Source organism: Camellia sinensis, chromosome 7 (assembly GCF_055761805.1).
Source record: "Camellia sinensis isolate YWXY chromosome 7, ASM5576180v1, whole genome shotgun sequence".
Lineage (NCBI taxonomy): Eukaryota > Viridiplantae > Streptophyta > Magnoliopsida > Ericales > Theaceae > Camellia > Camellia sinensis.
In genome coordinates, this window is record NC_138967.1 from 115,483,810 (window position 1) to 115,504,882 (window position 21,073).

Genomic DNA, 21,073 nt, shown 5'->3' on the forward strand with positions numbered 1-21,073 from the left:
AATTCAATGGTAAAAACTAATACAAAATGACATAAACAGAGTATTAGGCTTTCATTAATCAGAGTCAATTTACAAAAAAGGACACATGCATTGCACATTCATAAATTCTACCCTGAATCTATAGCATGTGGCACCAAACTAAATGATCAACGAAATAAATGTCCTACGGGCTTACATATTTCCAAGATGATGTTTGGTTACAACAAAACGAGTCTGAAGCTCGATACAAATAAAGCCCCAGGCTTGTACAATAGTAAATATGCCAAAGCCCAGCAGAAACAATCTAGCACAATATATGAACTTTAACAAGGTTATAAACATGATGCACATGACCAATGCTCAAAGATAAGATCATTCACAACTCTTTCTCCAAAACCATATTTTGTCAAATGTTATATCCCAAGCCATTTTATATCAATTCGTTTCATGTCATTTCATATCTCCTCAATTCATGACTCATATCCATTGTTATCCAGAAGATCCAATTGAGATTACAACTCAGTGGTTTCCTTACCACACAACCATTACACACAAATACTTCACTTTGCCATTTTACAGAAATTTCGTCCGCATGATCGGCACCCATGTATACGCATATTTTTGGGACTTGCACCCAGGACACACAAGGCAACTTAATTTAATGGAGTCCATCCCCTTTCTCCTCCTAAACATGGAGTACATCCCATTTCTTCTCCTAAACATCATACATATACAATGTATTAAAACACAGTCATACTCAATGACAACCAATAAGAAATTAGTTTCAATTTACTTAATTCTCATGCAATTTCTACATTAATCATAACTATCCTTCATCGATAGCCCAAAATACATATTTCTAAATAGATATACAATCTTCTCAACAGTTAAATTATTCAAATTTCCGTCGGTGAGAGATAGCACGTACCTAACTACACCATTTACATAAATGTCTATCCCATTTCACAATTCTTGTACTATTTCCATTATTTATATAAAATAATTATTCAAGGCATTTTAAGGAAAAACTCTCATTTATCCCAATCTCCTCAATCACAAAAAATCAACCATTTTAACATAACCCAAGGTCACATCCATCCCCATAACCATTTTTAAGACATCCTTTTGAAAACCCCTCTTTGAAATTTAAAACCCAAACCCTAGGTTTGTTAAAACCACCTCAACACCCAATGTTTCTCACACATCAAGGAATTAAACAAGTTAAAACTCATAGAGAGTGTAGAAAGTCTCTACCTCAAGCTTAGATGACCAAGGCAACAATGGAGGAATTTCAGAGATGTCAAAACCAACTTCCACTCGGATTAAAATGGAGCTCTAAAGATGCTCTACCTTTTTATCAAAGGCACACGGGTAGAGAAACCAACGAATCTAGGTGAAAAAGTAGAGAGAATGTAGGCTTTAGGGAAAGAGGGTCACAATCTAGGGTTTTGAGAGAAAAAGAGATGAAAAAGTGATGAAAATGGAGACTGTTGTGAACTGATATACGCACAATCCACTCGAGCGCAATGGTTGACGCTCGAGCATCAGATACAATAAGTTGTTCTGCTCGAGCGCAGAATACACACATTTAGTAGTTTTGCAAACAGAAGAACATCACTCGAGCGCAAGAATTGCCGCTCGAGTGCACACCCGCTCGAGCGTAGGAAACGCCGCTCGAGCATAGAATACACTCTCCTAGTAGTTTTACAGACCTACAAAAGTATTGAGAGTTTGCAATGCCCGCTCAAACGCAAGAAGTGCCGCTCGAGCGGAATAGCAAAATTCTGGGCAACAAGAGTTGGGAAACCAAACACCCAACCTGTTCAAAACACAACCACAACAATCCCATAGCAAAGTTTAAGGGAAAAGAAGGTAAGCAAGACATATTTAACAGTACAAAACCAAGAAACCTGTATGCAGATTACAACGAGGGTCGGGTCAAAACTAGAGTCGCTATACATGAAGATATGCAAAAGCATCAGTGGCACAAAGTCCAGTAATTACCTTACAAGAGAGATACAAGTGCACTGCTACATAGAATAGAGGCTTAATCTTATCATCATGTAATAGAAATAATTACATAAAGTATGACAAATAAAGTAAAAGAGATAGTAAATACAAGTAACCAAAAAACAATACAAGCAGCCAAATGACAACCAAAAGAGATACAAGCAGCCAATCACTAGAACCACCATCCCTTGCATTCCCAAACTCTAATTTGAAGATCTGATCCAAAGCAAGAAAGAGCATAGCAACCATGCCAACTTTTTCAGCAAAACAAACTAATCACATTTCCAAACACTCGACTCAAACTCATCTACCTAACCCAATGGACTTCCTTACCTGCTGTAGATTTGCTATAAAGTTATGCACAGAGTAGAACCTGCCCAGGGAGTGAGTCTTCATCCATACTGCCACCTCTGTCTTTATCCAAATTGACCCAAAGAACAACATAAGGCAGAGCTTTCCATATCTGGCAACTAGCAGCAGCAACAGTAGCAGCTAGTAACACTCCATTTATGCAGCAGCGCCTCATTTCTGCAGCAGTAACTAAGCCATTTCTGTAACAGCAACTAGCAACTAACAGTCGTAGCAGCACTCTAAAAACACCCAGCAACTAACAGCAGCAACAGCAGAAAGCTTTTCTCTAGAACAAATATTTGCAATTGAGCATGTGAAAGGTTTTATTTATATTGAAGCTCAAAAGGCAAGTTTATGTTGAACTCTTTAACAAATAGGTTGTGTACAAAAAAAGTAAATAAATAAGATAAGATACAATACGCACAAGTTATACAGATACGGAGTTGAGTAGAATTACCTTCAGGGCAAATAATGTTCCAACCCATTTATGGCGAACAAGTTGAACTACTCCACCACTTCTTTTCCCAATGACTTTGATAGTCTCAAGGTCTTCTAGTGAAAATTGGAGATCAAGTTCATTACTTTCTGAAGGCTGTCCAAATAAAAAAGAAAAACAACTCTGGTGTGTCTTCGATTGTAAACTCACAAAAATTACGTGACAAATATACATTCCTATATACCTTATGTTCCAAGTACATTTAAACAAATCTTGGTGTTTGACAATATTTGTCGAAAGACAAACCAATCAACATGGCAGGTGAATGGCTGGTCTTGTTAAAATTTTCTTTCTAGGACTAGCATCTTGCATTAAATGTCAGCTCTAATCATACCTACTAACTATAGAGAAATAATAGTTGCTTAAACAGATTCTGCATTTCACGAATTCCTATTCCCATTTGCATAGCCTCTATGCAGACTTAAGTTTCAATTTAAATATTCACCAGCTATTGATTTCTATGTTTTATAAAGTTATATCTATAAGCAAGGCTATCAGGATGATGCCTGCATATGCCTTTTTTTTTTTAGAGGGGCTGTGTTGTGCCGTTGCACACCCCAATTATCCTTCTTAATGCATATGCTTGATAAGTTTTTGACAGACCACATGAACGTCTCCCATCACCAAAAATTTCAATTTTAAACTATTACCAGAGGATATAAAATTGCAACAGCAATTAAAATTTTTGGAATTATTTGCTTTCACATAACCTTTAGTTACCTGTATTCTATAAAATGATTGAGTTGAACTACTTTTTATGCATATGCTTGATAAGTTACTTTTTATAAAATGATTGAGTTGAGCTGTTTTTCTTTCTCTAAATCCTACCCAGTGATGTTGAAGCCTTTTATAGAAATAACCAAAAGATCACACTCCATGACAGCTTACATAGCACACAACCAAGGACATAGATCTACCATTTCATAATCACACTTGGCATAATCGTCGATTTTGAAATTGAGCGTAATTAGAAGGTTTGGAGTAATTGAGTGTCATAAATACATGTTGAAAACATGTACACCAGTGACAGGTAAGAATTGATATCCAGCAAATGCTTAGGGTAAGTTATATTAAGTTGTCACAAACACTAGCCACCACACATGCAAAAAAATCACACTTCTGTCTACTAGATCTACTTTAAGCAATCATTCAAGTTTTTTTAGACTGTTTTGAAAAATAAAAATTTTAAAAAAAAAAAAAACAAAAAATTCCCAAATCAAATTTGCAATCTTAGCCATTCATCGTGGAAGTGATATATACACATTACATGATGAAGTGGTTGAGCAATGTTAAATCCTGTAAATATAAATAACAATTCATAGTTTAAAACATACTTTAGGGTAGAACAGGAAGTACCAATTGAATTACCTGAAAACAGCTTAAAATTCATATTCTAATCACGAAACATAAATTAAAGAAAGCTTACACGAGATTCATTTTCTTCAGTAACGAGCCGCAAACCTTTCTTGGTCAAGAGCAAAAAACCATCATGAAATGTGCCTCTCGCAATCCTGCAAAATTCAAAATCAAGAAGATCATCACAAAACCCAAAATTAGGGATTTGGGAAACAAATCTAATGAAAATTCCAATTCCAAGTTGATGTTCGATGCAGATTAACTGAAACCAGATATACAATGATAAAGAGAAGTGCTTTAATAGATTTAGTGAAACAAATAGGCAAAAAAGAAGAAAGAGTTGATTACAAGAAGTTGGTGATTGTGGTTTCTTGAGCGGGCACTGAGAGCTGGAGTTGTTACAATGGCTTCTTGCTTTTCATGATCATCTTCTAGGGTTTTGAGTGAGGGAGAGAGAGAGAGAGAGACGATTAGAGAGGTGTTAACCACATAGTGTTTCTCTCTGTCCCTCTCATTCTCCCTCTTCTATGTGCCTTTTGAAGAACCCTAGCCTTCTACATTCATTTTGATTAGAAGAAGCCAAAGATTTCATGTATTTGTATGCATCCCTTTGGGGCTGAAGAGTTGGGGTTTTGATTTTTTTTTTTTTTTTTTTTTTTTTTGGTGTTTGGCTCTCAAAATTTTCATTTTGGCACTACTTTTTTTTTCGGTCGTACCTTTCATGACAGTAATTGCATGTCGTGAAAAGTTCAATATTTTAAACGGCTGGCTTTTTGTGTATCGTGGAAAGTGAAATTTTTAACGACTGGCTTTTTATGCGCGTGAAATGTTCAAAATTTTTAACAACTAGTGTAATCATGTCGTGTATAGTTGATGTATTAACGGCATGTCATATGCACGTCATAGAAAGTTTTATTATTTATGACTAATATTGCAAGTTGTAAAAAATCATCGTTATTAGCATTCACGACCTACGCAATAAGCACATTCTAGTTGGAAAATTATTTACAACATTCAAAAAAAGCAAGTCGTAAAAATGAGAAATCACGGATTGCATTTACTGTATGTCGTTTATGTGAAGCCGTAAAAACCTAATTTTGTTGTAATGTGATTTCACCGCTTGAGCGAAAGTTTTACTGCTCGAGCAGTATGTTTGTAGAAGAAAGAGATTCTGGGAGTTTGAATTCACTACTCGAGCACAGGATCCATCGCTCGACTGATCTGTCTAGAGTCAGATTCGTAAAGTGTGTCCAATCACTTAAAATCTGAAGTAAATAACTTTTTTCTTCACTTTTTCATTTCACACATACTTTCTCTCTGTAGTTCACTGTACTCTCTTTTCTCTCATCTCTCTCTAGAATACACCCACCAGCCCTCTTAAATTCTTAATCCCTCCAAATCCATTGGAGATTTGATCCTGGTTCCTTCATTAATTCTGGATAGCTCATCGAGGGTTACGACGTGTGCGATGGAGATCAAATTTCGACACCGTTGATTTTTAGGGCTTTTCACATATTTTCCCTCCAAGCTTGAGGTAGGGCATTTCTTTGAGATATATATCTGATTTTATCATGTCATGTCTATTTCTTTGATAAAATCATTGGGTAATAAGTTGGGGACGAGTTGTGAGTTTTGAATGTGCTTAAAAAGTGATATTTTGTCATCCCTCTCATGAAACTGATTTGCTTTATGAAATGGGTAACTCTTGGAAGTCCATTGATGTTAATACCTTTTGTCAACGAGAAAATTTATTTTGGAAGGAAAACCCTAGATTTTTGAAAATTGGGAAAAAGTAGTTTTTTTCAGGAAAACTCATGAGATAATGAGGTGTTTCTTGAGAAAGATGACGAAAGGTATATATTTGATATATTGTTGAATCATCTATGAAATGGATAGATTTTATTGAGAATTTTTCCATGGATAGTATGTTGAGAATACTTGGATCATGGGCTTTTGGTAATTAATTATATAAATTGTAAATATGGAAATGTGTCATATGTCACATGTATGTAGATATTGATTATAATTTGAAACATTGAAAAATGCTGAAAATTGTGGGAAAAATTATAATGGGATTATATATATATTTGCATTTGCATTTCATTCGCTTGCATACCTTTGAAATATTGACTATTACGGCTATGTCTTGGAAATTGAGTTATTGTTTGAGAAAACAATTGATGATCTTGAAATATTTTAGGATAAATACATTTGGTAAGTTCCTTATAGGGAGTGTAGTTTGGTATTATTTAAGTTGGTCTGAGTATCCAGGGTGAAAGATCGAAAACAACACGCATAGTAGGTACGTGTTATGTGCCATCCGATTAAGAGCTGGTAAAGTGGTGATTGCTAGTGCTTAATATGCCTATTTGTAGACACTAGCTTGGGGATTACTTGATTCGTATTTATCGTCCCGTCTGTGCATTTTGAATTCACTAAAATAACGTATTTTTGAAAACAGCATTGCATGTGGTTTCAAAAGAGACAAAGTTACGGTTTTTTGCATAGCATTCATGTTATAAGACTGCTTAAAACATATATACTTTCTTAAGATCTTTCTACTGAGTTTTGAGCTCACCTCTAGTAGATTTGTGTAGAAAAGGATGTAATAATCCTGCCTAACTAAAGGCGTAGGAATTGTTTTGAGAGTACGAAACTCTTTGCTTTTATTGTTTAGTTTGACAAACTAAGGGCTTTACATGCATGGGTTTCGATAACCATTTTTGTATAATCGGACATAAGCCTTGGAACTTATAGCCCATGGGGCATTCTTTTGTGTTTTTTCTTTTACATTATCTGTCTCACATGCTATAGATTCATATCTTAGAAAAGATTGAATATGTAATTGCGTACGAACTTCATTTGTAAATCTCTCATATATTAAGAAATACAACCATAGAAATTTGATTAGCAAATATGATAATCGGAGTTTCGTGATTATTTAACTAAAAGGGATTAAATCAAGATTATCGTTTGTTAATTATTTGGGGCATTACAAAAAGCCTCTTACTTAGTTTTTTTTGTTTTTTTTTTTTTTTTTTTGTAGTGTTTTCTTATTATTATTGTTCATTTTTAACTGTCAAATCATAATGATGAAATTAGATATTGAACTTATTAGGTTAAAATCAATTTTTTAGATTGCATGACCATAGTACATGTAGGTATCAGAAAATAAAAGGAAAAAGAAAATTACATGTACAAAAAATAATTCAAGTTTGAAAATTTTATTCACATAGAATAATTAAAATTTGCAAATGAAAATAAACAATCATATCATATGTACTTGTATAAGCTAAGAAAATCAAAACTCGCTTCATATGTACATCAAATCATTTGATTTTGGAATTGAAAACAAAGCAACACACAAAATAATAACATAATCAATTTACTAATTATGATCAAAAATGTAATAGATCTCCTTTACCTGTAAATATATATATATATATATATATTGTAATAACCATGATCAGTCAACACTACACACACATTGAATACTTGATATTCAAAAAAAGTATTTAAAATTTAAGGATATTCCTTATCTATAACAAATATTTTAATAAAAACTCATGGTTAATAATAAATTTGTAAAATCACGGTTAACGAAACCAATAGTTAGCTTTATTTGTAACAAATAATTTAATAGTAATCTACGATTAATCAATAACTCGTAAAATCATAATTAACCTATAGAATATTTTAAGGAACCCATAATTTTATTTTATTTTATTTTTTGGGGGGTTAAAAGCTCAATTTTGTAAAATATATATAGATTTCATTATTTTCAAGAAGACTAAAATAAATTACATCTCTAATTTAAGAAAACATATATATATCACATCTCCGTTTTAAAAAACAAAACAGAGCTTATAATTTATCAGAAATTGTTGTCATCATCCGAAGTCATGCTTGGAAGTTAGAAAAACAATCCCAATTAAAATCCAATTTGAACAAACTTAGGTAAAATGAGCAATTTTGTAAATCAAATGGCAATCTTCATTATGTAACGAAGAGAAAATATGCGAATCCAAACCACAACTGTGATGTCACAATTGTACGGAAAAGAAATAAACCTTCTCGTATAATCCTGTTGATCAAGTATGCACTCCTCCGTACGACGTCGCTTTATTACCTGAAAAACACAAACGTGAGCTAGCCGGCGGGTGTGTGCCGGAAACCTCTCCAATGCCTAAGTCAGTAAGCTTGACAAATAGACAAAAGCTCTATGTATTCAGAAAACAAAGTTGTATGTTCCCTCTCCAAAGGTGATGTTTGTGAGCTTTTATAGGTTTCGTGTGGCACAATCCTAGTAGGACTTTTACTCCTCCATGTAGAGTCCTCCTAGGATTCATACTTCTGAAAGATAATGCTTATCCTTCAACACCCCCCTCACTGCTTAAACCAAGTGAGATGGTTCTACCATGGTAGGTTTCTAATAGGACCGAGGTAATCATGGCTATGCTGAGCCGTAGAGTAGGCCGAACTATCCTTAGTTCGGTTCTTCCTTTCACTACACCTTATCTCGGTTCTCTCATATACAAACCATGGTGTGATTAGACCGAGCTACCGAATAGTAAGGTTCTGACCGTTTTAACCACAATACGCCATGACCGGGCTAACTCTGAGACCGGACTAACTTCAAAGCGTCTTTAGACCGGACTAACTTCAAGTCTCCTCCGGACCGGACTAGCTTCGGGGCTCTAGGACCAGACTAACTTCAAAACCTTTTTACTCAGCCCTTCGTATTGTGGCCCATGACGGCCCATTACCCAGCTCAGCCCAATTTTCATATAAATTACCCTCTCAATTGCCCCTTAATTCCACTTGCGTAGCATGATAGCGATTACCTGTTTTATCAGCCGAGCTAAAATCCTTTAGCTTTTCCAGCCGAGCTAAAACCCTTTAGCTTTTCCAACCGAGCTAAAACCCTTTAGCCTATCCAATCGAGCTAAATTCACGTCGGGCTCTAGCTGTCCGGTCAAAACGTCTCTTCAATCACAGCAACTGAATCGCTTCTTATTCCAATGACACGTGGCAGACCCTGATTGGCTCAATGCAGCTGTCACGCCATCTTCGTACTCCGTGTTTTTTGAACAGTCCCGCCCAAATTTTGGGCTTTCTAACAAAAACAAATCCTAAGGCAAAAATCCCCCACTTCTACTATTCATCCACTTCCTTCTCTCTGAGTTCTCACTGTTCTTCGTCTTCTGAAAGAGCTCGTGTTTTGCTGTTGCCTTTTGCTTCCATCCTCTAAGCTCTTTGATCTTCATTAGGTAAGTACTGCACCTCTATCTTTCTTTCCTTGTTTTCGTACTTTGTTTTGTGGTCTTTGCATTTGCTTTCTCTCATTCTTGGCACACTGTTTCTGTTTTTGCAAAACACATATTCTTGTTCCACCTTGCGTTTTCTAGGAAAAACTTCATAAGAACCTCATGAACTTCATGAAGTAATCTGTAAAACAGTGTTTGATCCACAATTACCATATAACCGAACTAAAAAGTAGTTTAAAGTCAATGTCCTTCTATCAGAGACTTTAACCGAACTAGCACTCCATGTTGGTACCAGTAGTTTGAATAAGTCAAACCAATTTTAGCCGAGGTAAACGAACCGATCTAAGTCCGAACGTAGCATAATGAAACCTTATCGTTCGACCGAGCTAGGTCTTTGGGGCTAAGCCAGCTTTCTAAGTTTTTAGACCAAACTCAGAAAGCTGCCCCTAGAGCCTTCTCTTTAACCGAGATAACGAATCGCTTTGCCAAGACCGAGCTATCGAACCGCCTACTTAATCCAAGCTACTAAGCATCTTGTTGAAACCGAGATAGAACCTATAGCATCCCACACACCCGAAGTAGGACTCCTATTCTTGCTTTTATTTTGTAGCACGGTCCAATGACCTGTGCTTAACCCCTTTGTTTTCCACTTTACAGACTTAGGTTGCCCAGGCACTCCACTGCGCGCCCAGCCGAGCTACTGAGCACAATTTTGCGACCGAACCAATTTATCCATAATTTAAAAAATAAATGGGGAAGTATAGGTTTTTGGTAGAAACCCCTGGTGGCCTGGCCGAATTCCGAAGGGATCACAACATCCCTGACGATGTCCAGCTTATTCTGGCCGAACAAGATACCCTTCCATGGGGAAAACAGGGCTATGTACCTTTCACCCTCCTATCAATAATAGAAACCGGACTAAGATTCCCCATTCAACCCTTGATTTGTGAATTTCTAAGACAAACCAGAATATGCCCAACTCAGCTTTCCACCAATTCTTACCGTATAATAATGGGTATAGCCGAACTAAACCGCCGAGCCGGTCTTAACCTCGGTCCAGCCGAAATATTCCACCAATACTCCATTGGCTCCAAAGATGACGGCTGGGTCTACTACCTTAAGATACGCCGTCGCAGAGAAAAAATAATAAAAGATACGCCAGATAAGGACTTAAACGATGATGACTTTTTCTGGGTGTCTGGCAATTTTGAAGACCAGCAAGCCCAGATCCCTGGCCGAAGTATAAACTGGAATAAAGGAGAACCTGGTATAATTACTTCGGTTTTTGGTATGCTTTACTTTATTTCAGTTACCTGCTCCTGAACCGAACTAACAGTTTGTCCTCTTTATGCAGATTCAGCCCATCTTCAATCACTTTACAGCTACCCCAATCTAGGCACTCTCCGCGCCGCACTACGGTATCCAGAACGGAGTTGGGCCAAGCTGTTAAATTTTGAACCGACATACAGATACAGTGGCCGCCGAAAAGCGAGAGTGACCGACTTTCTGCTAGAGGAGGCCCCCGAACCGGACCCAACCTTGCCACAGATTAGACTAATCCCACTGACCGCTGAAGAAGAAATGGCCAAGAGAAACAGAGTCAGGGCCCTTCTTGACCGAGACAAACAGGGCCGAGGTACCACCACCAAACCAAACTCAAGAGACCGTGGTGGCCCTTCCTTCTCAACAACCTTCTTCATCACGCCGAACTAAACGCGCCCGGACTATGCAGACTGAACAACGGTTAGTTGATGAAGACGAAACCACCCTACCACCGAGCCACCCACCGAGTCCGCAACTAGAGCCATCTGACCGAGCTACCTCCAAGTGGGCACCGAAGCTCACTTATCAGAACCGAGATATTGAAGAAACTGATTCGGTGGTTGCTGAGAATGATCACATACTGGCCTTCAACCTTGCCAAAAGTGTGTGCCTTCCAAAGTACATGGAGTACCACAATCAGCTAAACACCGAGCTGAAGGCCATCCGGTCTTCAACAAAATCCATGATCCTGGTAGGTAGCACTCTCTTTTTCTTTTGTACCTTTCAAATTCTTCTTACTTTCAGCTCGGCTAAAAAGGAAAGTTTCTATTCTATTGCAGGCCATTCAGAAGAACCACATTGCACACAAGCGGGTGTTGGAGCTCAGGAGAACGTCAAGGGAGGCCATGGCTGAGGCCGAAGCCAAAACCGCCAAGCTCAAACAAGAACAAGTGAGGACGGCCGAGCTGGAGGCCGAGGTGACTCATCTGACCGGCCTAGTTGCTTCGGCCGATGCTGATAGACAAAGAGCCCTAACTGAGATGAAAGACAAGTATTTGCGGGAGCTCGCAAAACTTGAGGGTGTTAAAGACGCCGAAATAAATCTTTTGAAGAAGAAAGCTGAAGATGCAGAGGTGAAGGGCTTCAAGGAAGGCGAAGCTGCATACATCCAGCAGTGTGAAGCTGCGAATGACTTGTTCTTCAAGTGCGGCTGGAGGGGTGCCATGGAGCAGCTCGGTTGCGGTTCTGACACCGAGGTCCACAATGCTCCTCAGTATTTTATTCCGGCCTCACTGGCGGAGTATGCAGCCGATCTTCAGAAGCAATTCCTGAAGCGTCTGACGACGATGATGAAGAGAATGAGCCAACTGACACTCCGGTAGTCAACGAGCAAGGCAGCGGTCAACCAGCTCGGTTGGAGCCAACGTTTGAAGACCTAACTATTGAGCCGCCGACTGACACCGTGCTGCCAGTTGCTACTGAGACTGATCTTCCATCTGCAACCGGTGTTCAGGTTGATATTGAAGCCGATCTTGAAGACCTTTTTAATTAATTTGTTTTTTTTTTTTTTTTGCTTCGACTTGTAACCTGGCTGGGAGCCCTTCCCTTGTAATTGCTCTGAACTTGATCAATGAAAATCATCTTTTTTATTACAACACTTTTTTCGGTTTGAACTGTATGCTTATACTTGTAATGACTTTTCCATGATCTTTTCACTTCCAATTGTTACCTCGGTTTAAATTCCTGTTTGAGCTTGCTTTCTAATTGTAGTGTGGCCGAGATACTTTATTCCGATCTTAGCTGAGCAATCTGACTGGACTTACTAGCCAACCACTATTTAGCCGATGTCCTCACTTCGGCTAAAGAGTACCAAGAGTTGGTTTAATCCAGCCAACCACTCTTTAGCCGATGTCCTCACTTCGGCTAAAGAGTAACAAGAGTTGGTTTAATCCAGTGAACCACTCTTTAGCCGATGTCCTCACTTCGGCTAAAGAGTAACAAGAGTTGGTTTAATCCAGCCAACCACTCTTTAGCCGATGTCCTCACTTCGGCTAAAGAGTACCAAGAGTTGGTTTAATCCAGCCAACCTCTAGATTGGTTTTTCCAGCCAACCTAAAGTAAAGTGTTTGGTTATTTCGACCAAACGTCCTGCAGCCTGGATCCTTATCCTGGGCTTAGGAAGGGTGTTGGTTTAATCCAGCCAACCTTTAGATTGGTATTTCCAGCCAACCTAAAGTAAAATGTTTGGTTATTCCGACCAAACGTCCTGCAGCCTGGATCCTTATCTTGGGCTTAAGAAGGGTGTTGGTTTAATCCAGCCAACCGTTAGATTGGTTTTTCCAGCCAACCTAAAGTAAAATGTTTGGTTATTCCGACCAAACGTCCTGCAGCCTGGATCCTTATCCTGGGCTTAGGAAGGGTGTTGGTTTAATCCAGCCAACCTTTAGATTGGTTTTTCCAGCCAACCTAAAGTAAGATGTTTGCAATGTTCCTAACTTCACTAAAACTAACTTTTACAGAAAACAACTATGCTGAAAAAAATCGACTTGTTTTATTGAGGAAAGAAAAAATTACACATGTTTGAAAGAGGAAAGCTAAAAATAAAATAACTTGAGATTGGCGGTGTTCCATGGCCTAGGGATTACTTTGACGTCCTTGTCTTCTATGTGGAATGCCCCTTTGCCTGCTAACCCAACCACTTTGTAAGGACCTTCCCAATTAGGCCCCAGCTTGCCATCTCCTAGTACCTGGGTGTTTCCCATCACTTTGCGCAGTACCCAATCGCCGATCTTGAATTGTCTTGGATGCACTGTCTTGTTGTATTTCATGGATAACTCTTGCTGATATGAGGCAATGTGAACTAGTGCTCTTTCTCTTCTTTCTTCTGCAAGGTCGAGTTCCAATGTTATGGCTTCGCCGTTTAAGTCTGGATCAAAATTTTTGCTTCGAATTGTGGGGAGGCCAATTTCTAGTGGGATTATTGCTTCCATACCGTAGGCTAGGGAAAATGGTGTTTCTCCTATTGACTGCCGAGGTGTGGTGTGGTAAGCCCATAAAACATGAGGAAGCTCTTCCGCCCATTTGCCTTTGGCTTTCTCCAACCTTTTCTTCAACCCATCCAAGACTACCTTGTTTGAAGCTTCTGCCTGTCCATTTGCTTGGGGATATGCCGGTGTAGAATTATAGAACTCTATCTTGTATTCTTCACAAAAGCTTCTAAAGATTTTACCATCAAACTGGGTGCCGTTGTCTGATATGAGGGCTTTAGGTATGCCAAATCGAGTAATGATATTTTGCCAGACAAACTTCTTCACATCTTTTTCCTTGATTGATTCTAATGCTTCTGCTTCCACCCATTTTGTGAAGTAGTCTGTTGCTGCGAGAAAGAACTTCCTGTTGCCGGGTGCTGTTGGAAGTGGTCCTACTATGTCCAAGCCCCACATTGTGAAAGGCCATGGGCTAGTCAATGGTAGGAGTTCTCTAGCTGGTTGATGTATTTGGTGTGCGAATTTTTGACATTTCTCGCACTTCTTCACATATTTCTCTGAGTCTGCCTGCATGTATGGCCACCAGTATCCTTGCGAAATGGCCCTGTAAGCTAGCGATCTTCCTCCTTGATGGCTTCCACACAGCCTTTCGTATATCTCGTATAAGAATGCTTCCACTTTGCTGGGGTGGACACACTTTAGATAGGGTCCTGAGAACGACTTTTTGTATAATGCCAGAGATGGGGAGAGCCAAAATCGCTGTGACTTTGCTCTAATTTTGTTGGCTTCTTTCTTTTCTTCCGGTAGGACGCTATCTTTCAAGAATAGTATGATGGGATCCATCCATGAGGGGCCTAGATCGGCGCAACATACTTCTCCTGTTTCGGGGTCTTCGATGCTTGGTCTTGGTAAATAGTCGATGAGCAATGGATGAGGGATGGATGTATCTGCTATTGAAGCAAAGCCTGCTAGTTCGTCTGCTCTGCCGTTCTCTTCCCTGCCTATCTGTTCAATCCTCACTACTTCAAATTTCTTGATCTCTATTCTGACCAATTCTTGGTACTTGGCCATCTTATCATCCTTTGCTTCATAGTCGCCAGAAATTTGGTTTACCACCAGCTGTGAGTCGCTGTAGACCATTAGTTCGGTGGCCTTCATGTAGGATGTTGTTTTGAGACCTGCAAGAAGTGCTTCATACTCTGCTTCGTTGTTTGATGCTGGGAAGCCAAGGTTGATTGCTTGCTCCACAACCAGGCCATCTGGTGAGATGAGGACTATGCCAAGTCCTGCACCATGCCGGTTGGATGCTCCATCCACAAAGAGCTTCCACATCTCTCCAACGAACAACTTCCAGCAAGTGGTGGGGTCAGACGATGTCGTGGGGTCAAGAATGTTGCTGGTGGTTTCTTCAAGGTCCATGCTTGCTGTCTACCCCTCGCTATCTGATTGCACCAAGTCTTTATTTGTTGGTGAGTCTTGGTTCGGTGTAGCTTGGTTTGCTTCTTCCTTGCTGTCTTTAGTCTGGTCTGCCTTGGAGTCTGACTGAGTACCTTCTGCTAGGGGTTGCACTATTCCGGCGTCAACTTCCATCCCTAGTTCGGTTGTGTCAGTTAGGTCGACTGGGTAGATATGATGACTTCCAGGAGTAAACTCTGCAACGAAGTCTGCCAAAGATTGGGCCTTTACTGCGGTCCTGGGTTGGAACTTGATGTCGAATTGTTCCAACTCGACTGCCCACTTCAAGATTCGCCCAGAAAAGTTTGCCCTCTCAAATAAAGCTTTTAATGGGAAAGCTGTGAGGACGATTATAGTGTGGGCGTGAAAGTAGTGTGATAACTTTCTTGAGGCCATCATCAGGGCCAATGCCAGTTTTTCTAGTGGCAAATACCTTGTTTCGGCTCCCAGCAATGTCTTGCTGACATAATAGATGGGCAGATGTTGAATTCCTTCCGCACGGACCAACACTGCGCTAATTGCGTGCTGAGAGACTGCCAGGTACAGGAAGAGTTCTTCTCCAGGTATTGGGGTGACCAGCAATGGTGGAGAAGACATGTATTCTTTCAAGCTTTCCAGAGCTTGGTCGCATTCTTCGTCCCATTCGAACTTGGCTTTTAGTGCATGGAAGAATGGTCGTAGTCTGTTTGATGACCGGCTTATGAACCGCATGAGCACAGCTGTCATGCCGGTGAGATGCTGCACTTCTTTCACTGAGTTTGGTCTCTCCAAATCCTGGATTGCTTTGATCGGGGAGGGGTCTGCTTCTATACCCCGGTTGGTCACAAGGAAGCCTAGGAATTTGCCAGATCCTACTCCGAATGCACACTTGGATGCATTGAGGCGCAGCTTGTGCTTCTTCAGGATCTCAAACATCTCGCCTAGGTCCTTGAGATGGTCATTCTCATCCTTGCTCTTGACCACCATGTCGTCGATGTAAGCCTCCATTGTTCTGCCTAACAATGGTTCAAACATCTTGGTGACCATCCGTTGGAATGTTGCCCCTGCGTTCTTTAGGCCAAAGGGCATGACCTTGTAACAGTATAATCCTCTTAGAGTTGTAAAGGATGTAACCTCCTGGTCTGGTTCATGCATGGCGATTTGATGGTAGCCTCTGTATGCATCCAGAAAGCTGAGTCGGTTGTGCCCCGCCGTTAGGTTAACCAGTTGATCTATTCGTGGTAGAGAGAAGCTGTCTTTCGGACATGCCTTGTTGACTGTTTTGTAGTCGACACAGACACGCCACTTGCCATTCTTCTTTGGCACCACGACTGTGTTGGAGATCCATCTTGGGTAGTGCACCTCTCTGATTGCTCCTGCCTCCAGCAGGTTTCCTACTTCTTCCGCCACTATTTCGGCATGGTGGAGTGCCGATCTACGGGTGCGTTGAATGATTGGTCTGGCGGATGGGTGGACATTGAGTTGGTGACATATGAAGTTGGGATCAATTCCTGGCATGTCGTATGGTGTCCAGGCAAAGACTTCGATATTAGAGGTTAAAAATTCCAGGACCTCTAATCTCTCAGTGCTGGACAACGATGAACCGAGCAAAAAGAACTTATCCGGGTTCTTTTCATCTATTCTCACCTCCACCAAGTCCTCCACCGCTTTCTGATCAACTGCTTTGCCGACATCTGCGAATAGATCATTGCTCTCAGGTTCTTCCACCGAATGAACGTATCCTTTGGCAGCACGGCTGTCATTCACCGTGACGAACCATTGCTTCGACATGATCTAATCTCCATAGACTTCTTCAATTACCCCGGTATCGTTGGGGAACCGCATTACTTGGTGGTAGGATGACGTCACCGATCGCATGGCATGCAGCCATGTTCTGCCCAAGATGATGTTGTAAGTGGAGGGGACCTTCAATACCCAGAACTCCACTTGTTTCGTCACGCTTCCTACTCTGACTGGAAGAATTATTTTGCCGACGGGCCATTCTGGCATGGAGTTGAATCCAATTAGGGGAGATACGGCAGGCGCCAAGTCTTTGTCTTGCAGCTTCAATTGTTTAAATGTTTCGTAGTACATGATTTCACATGAACTACCCTGGTCAATCAGAATCCGCTTGACGTCAAAATCCTTGACTCAGAGAGTGACGACCAGGGCATTATTGTGAGGGCGATATATCCGTTCCAAGTCTTTATCCGAAAAAGACATGACGTTTGTGGCCTCTGTCTTCCCCTTCTTGATGGCAGGTTGGGCACTTAGCACCTCTCTAAAGTGTTCAGCCTTTTTGATTGATCCCCTGAGCTCGCATACACGCTCAGGTTCAAAGACTCCATGTATCACATTGATAATGCCTTGAGGTGGGGCATCGACTGGCATCCCGTTGGGGTTATTATGGTCCTGGGGGGCTGGTTGCGTCCCTCCTTCAATGTATTTATCCAAGTGTCCTACTGCCACCAACTCCTTCAGGTGCTGTCTCAATGGCGTGCAATTCTTAGTGCGGTGCCCCTTTTCTTTATGGAAGGTGCACCGTGATCTTTCGTCATAGTCCTTCTGCGTTTCCCCTAGTTTGGCTGGCCATCTGACGAAAGGCTCATCTCTTATTTCACTTAGAATTCGGTAGATCGGTTTCTTGAATACCGTGGTTATGGCCGTGCGGACCCTCAACCATCTTTTATCCCGGTCCTCTCCGTTGTCTCGCCTGCCACGTCCGTTTCTATTCTGACGATCGACCGCATTGACCTTTGCTAAGGTCTTCTTTTCTGGTACTGTGGTCGTGCCAGGTTTTGTTTTAGCACGTGCGCCATCCTCTTCTACCCTGATGTGCTAATGCACTCTTTCCATCAAGGCTTCCATGGTGAGGGGTGGTGTCATGGTGATTGAGTCCCTTAGTCTATTCCCGACTGGAAGGCCTCTTTTGTACTGTGCAATGGCGAGATTGGTGGGGCAGTTGCCAATCTGGTTGAATGTCTCCCAGTAGCGACTATTGTAGGACCTTAGCGTCTTTTTTTCACCCATGTCGATGGAGAGTAACTGGTCAATCTCCACCGGGGTTTTAGTGTTTGTTCTGAATCTTGTGACAAACGCCTTTGCCAATTGCGCCCAGGAGGCTATGCTGCCTTTTGGAAGTTTTTCAAACCAAGTCAAGCCTAGATCGCCAAGGCTTGACGGGAAGAGGATGCACATTAGAGCCTCGTTTCGCCGATATACCGCCATAACCTGGCGGAAGTGGCTTAGGTGAATGTAGGGGTCCGTTTTCCCCTCGTACGTAGTGAATTTGGGCTGAAGGAAGCCTGTAGGTAGGGGCGCGTTTTCAATTGCCGGAACGAACGGCGAGGTCTGCAGCCTCGCTAATGCTTTGTCCGTTGGTTCGTAGGCAGGGCGTGGTAATGGCATTCCAACCTCGATGCTTCCATGCGATCGAGGAGCCAATCGTTGAAGGGCAGAAACTCTGCGAGGGTTGCGCGCCCTACTGTCCTCCTTCCATCATGCCTTTTCTTCCAACATGATCCGCAAATCGGATGATCTGGGCAACTCCGTCTGTTTGGATGATGTTTGATGTGAGTGTGAGGGTCGGTAGGTACTTCCCTTTGTGTAAGACCTCAATGATCTCGTTCTCTCAGACCTGGAGTAACGAGTTCTGGAGGTTCTAGATTGAGTATCGCCTGTCCTGAGGCTTCTACTCTCTGCTTGTGATGGTGTGGAATGCCTTCCATGGTCTTCTGAGCAGCGAGGGGGCGTCTTGTTTTTGCGCCCCTCTCCTGTCGCCACTCCTTTTCCCTTCATCTGGCGCTTCAAGGCCTCCATGTCTGCCGCCATCTTCCTTATTAATTCGTCTTGCTCCTTTACGCGGTCCTCCAGGACTTGAGGATCAATCATCCGCCTTTGTCTGTCAGGACTTGGTGAATGAGAGTGACGGGGGCTGTGAGTCCGCCTCCCCCTAGTATCTCTCCTGGAGTTATGCCGTTGGGGCTCCAAGTCCGCCATGGGAGGGATAGAAGGTAGTCATTCGCGCCTTGCACCCCCTTCTGGTGTTTGCCCGATGATGGTGGACTGTGGTAAATCTTCATTGTGCGCCATTGTTCCTAAAGAAGTAAAGCTTGATCAAGAGGTTTTGTCCTGTCTGTTTTTCCCACAGACGGCGCCAATTGTACGGGAAAGAAATAAACCTTCTCGTATAATCCTGTTGATCAAGTCTGCGCTCCTCCGTAAGACATCGCTTTATTACCTGAAAACACAAACGTGAGCTAGTCGGCGGGTGTGTGCCGAAAACCTCTCCGATGCCTAAGTCAGTAAGCTTGACAAATAGACAAAAGCTCTATGTATTCAGAAAACAAAGTTGTATGTTCCCTCTCCAAAGGTGATGTTTGTGAGCTTTTATAGGTTTCGTGTGGCACAATCCTAGTAGGACTTTTACTCCTCCATGTAGAGTCCTCCTAGGATTCATACTTCTGAAAGATAATGCTTATCCTTCAACACCCCCCTCACTGCTTAAACCAAGTGAGATGGTTCTACCATGGTAGGTTTCTAATAGGACCGAGGTAATCATGGCTATGCTGAGCCGTAGAGTAGGCCGAACTATCCTTAGTTCGGTTCTTCCTTTCACCACACCTTATCTCGGTTCTCTCATATACAAACCATGGTGTGATTAGACCGAGCTACTGAATAGTAAGGTTCTGACCGTTCTAACCACAATACGCCATGACCGGGCTAACTCTGAGACCGAACTAACTTCAAAGCGTCTTTAGACCGGACTAACTTCAAGTCTCCTCCGAACCGGACTAGCTTCGGGGCTCTAGGACCGGACTAACTTCAAAACCTTTTTACTCAGCCCTTCATATTGTGACCCATGACGGCCCATTACCCAGCTCGGCCCAATTTTCATATAAATTACCCTCTCAACAATCATAGAAATAATCACTATAAAAAATAACGTAATATCATATTCATCAACATGGTTAACAATAACAATATAAATAAATAAATAATAAAAGAACAAATAAATAAAACTCATAATAATATTTAGATCATGTGTCATCCTATACAAATAAAGTATCAAGAAAGAGAAATCGACAAATCTATTCAAGAAAAGATTAAAGAGATGTTACCCATATGTTGTGGAGAAAAATATTAGAAATATTGGGCTGTTGATGTGAAGAAACAACAATTTTGAATTGAAATTATATGTTTTAGGTTTTCTTATTCTTTGACTGATATATATATATATATATATATATATATGTAGTATAGATAAATCAATAGATAATATCATATCATAGTAATTTTAAATTTGAATTGTGATATCTATATCTTTAGATAAGGAAATGAGCTAATTAAAAGATAAAAACAAAATAAAAAATTGATATAAAGTTCAAATTTTAAATTGAGTTATGGTATATTCAGCATTTAAAATTTTTATATTTTTGGATATTATTTAATATACCAATGATATGAGTTATTTGTATTTTTGCTATTTTAAAATTTTGAAAATTGGCAATTTTTATTTGAGGTTTGGAACTCTCACACAACTCCCTTCGCTATAATATAGTATAGATTTTGAAATCCATAAATTAAGTGATAATTACTTTTTAAATAAATAATTAAATAGATTGGCCAATAGATTTTTTTTTAAATATATTTAGTAAATTAAAAAAATCAACAATTTTATAATGGAACCTTGAAACTCCCATAAGCCTTTTCATTATAAACCTCCTTTTCCTTCAAATATATATATATATATATATATATTTATTTATTTACTTATTTAAACGTACATATATAGAATAGGAAAAATACAATGTCAATAAAAAAAATGATGTAACCAAATGCGGTTAGTCCAATTGGCCAGAATTCCTGCACTAGACTAGGAGGTCAATTGTTTGAATCTCTCCACCTGTGTATGGGTCATATTTTCTGAG

General features: G+C 40.4%; 1 long non-coding RNA gene across 1 annotated transcript; it reads right to left on the reverse strand.

Annotated features, from left to right (window-relative positions):
• Nucleotides 1–1,901: 1,901 nt before the first annotated feature.
• LOC145794752 (uncharacterized) lies at nt 1,902–4,770 on the reverse strand. Its single transcript, XR_014334691.1, has 4 exons — nt 4,541–4,770; nt 4,263–4,347; nt 2,798–2,932; nt 1,902–2,619 (listed from the first exon to the last, which is right to left on the reverse strand). It is a non-coding gene; the product is annotated as an uncharacterized LOC145794752 (long non-coding RNA).
• Between the last annotated feature and the right edge of the window lie 16,303 nt (nt 4,771–21,073).